Raw genomic sequence first — 1,408 nt, 5'->3', positions numbered from 1 at the left:
CCACAGGAGGCAGACCAGGACCATGTCCAGAGATGTAAAAAAAGCTAACGTCACTCCACAGCTAACATCACTCCATTCTGAAACCACACCTACTCATCAGAAAAGGCATTTCTTAAGGTATACACACAAGTAGGGGGTGACTTGGAGAGGGGACAACAGCAACAACATTTTCAAAGTTGGAAAACAAATGAACAATTGGTAAAGGAGTTCGCAGACCTAAAAAAGAATGGAATCATAAACTGGCAACAGAGAAAGCTAAAATCCGACATGTTTTGTGTTGCAGAATCCTCCAAAAGCCTCAATCTCTGTAGAAACAGGGAAGAGGCGAAGGAAACTCTGAGGAAGAGGATTGATTTTAAAAAGTCTAGTAGTCAGAGCCCCTTCCCAACCTCACACAGCTGGGCATCTGCTCCTCTCTCAGTACAATGAAAGAATAAAGTTATATTCCCTGGAGTTAATAAAGCAGAGGGTCTCCATACATGGAGTGAGTGTTAAGGTCAGGGGTTCTATACACTGAACTTAGAAAGCGTATGTGCATATTTACCTGGCAGGGGAGACACCCTTATCACAAAGGTGGTTTTCCCAGGGTGAGGCTTAAATGCTGCATTTCAGATATGTTGACCCTGTGATTTACCCACATTTGGGAAATTCGTCTGCATAATTTGTGGTAGTGGGAGACTGCGTTTGCTTCTCCCCTGGTTAAAAAAAGAGAAAAAAGAAAGCCTATGTGAATGTCTGCATATGATCCTTGAAATCGGGGATCCAATTACTTTTGTGATTCCCAGAACACAGGCAATCAGGCTTTCAGCCTAAGTAGAGGACTGGGGAATGGATTGCCCCCAAAGAGACAAAGAATACAATATTTGAGGGTCTTTAAATAAATGGCCTTGCCAGATCCCCTGCAGTAAATACTTCAGTCAGCTAATCTCACACCATGAACTTCCAACCAGCCTTTAAAAAAAAAAATCGTTCTTAAATATGAACCATCAAGGATCAGACAGTGGAAAATTATAAAATGAAGTCCAAAACAATCAAAAGTGAACACTACTTGGAGAACAGATAACGAAAAGAGAGAAGTTGAAAAGAAAAACACATCACTATGATTCATAATCGTTAGCAATATAAAGAAACTACTATTACTATGAAACAAGAACAGAGGACTTGTTTTTAAGGAACACAGAGGAAACATGAGCCTTGGAAAGTAAAATTATAATAGAAAAAATGTTTAAATTTAACAGAAGAGTTGAAAGAAAGGTGAGAAAATCTCCTGAAGATAGAAAAAAGGAAAACAAGAGAGGGAATAAAAGAAAAAGATAAATATCATTCACCAGTCCAGGATGCTCAATGCTCAAATAAAAAGTGGTACAGAAACTACTTGTATACATCATCTACAAGGAAAAAAATAAAG

General features: G+C 38.8%; 1 non-coding gene across 1 annotated transcript; it reads left to right on the top strand.

The window, feature by feature from the left end:
- The first annotated feature begins 536 nt into the window (after positions 1–536).
- On the top strand, positions 537–696 carry LOC129022692 (U1 spliceosomal RNA). The gene has a single exon (XR_008496517.1). It is a non-coding gene; the product is annotated as a U1 spliceosomal RNA (small nuclear RNA).
- The last annotated feature ends 712 nt before the right edge of the window (positions 697–1,408 follow it).

Source organism: Pongo pygmaeus, chromosome 1 (assembly GCF_028885625.2).
Source record: "Pongo pygmaeus isolate AG05252 chromosome 1, NHGRI_mPonPyg2-v2.0_pri, whole genome shotgun sequence".
Taxonomy (NCBI): domain Eukaryota; kingdom Metazoa; phylum Chordata; class Mammalia; order Primates; family Hominidae; genus Pongo; species Pongo pygmaeus.
The sequence above is the reverse complement of the archived record's forward strand: the minus strand, read 5'-3'. Positions and strand labels throughout refer to the sequence as shown.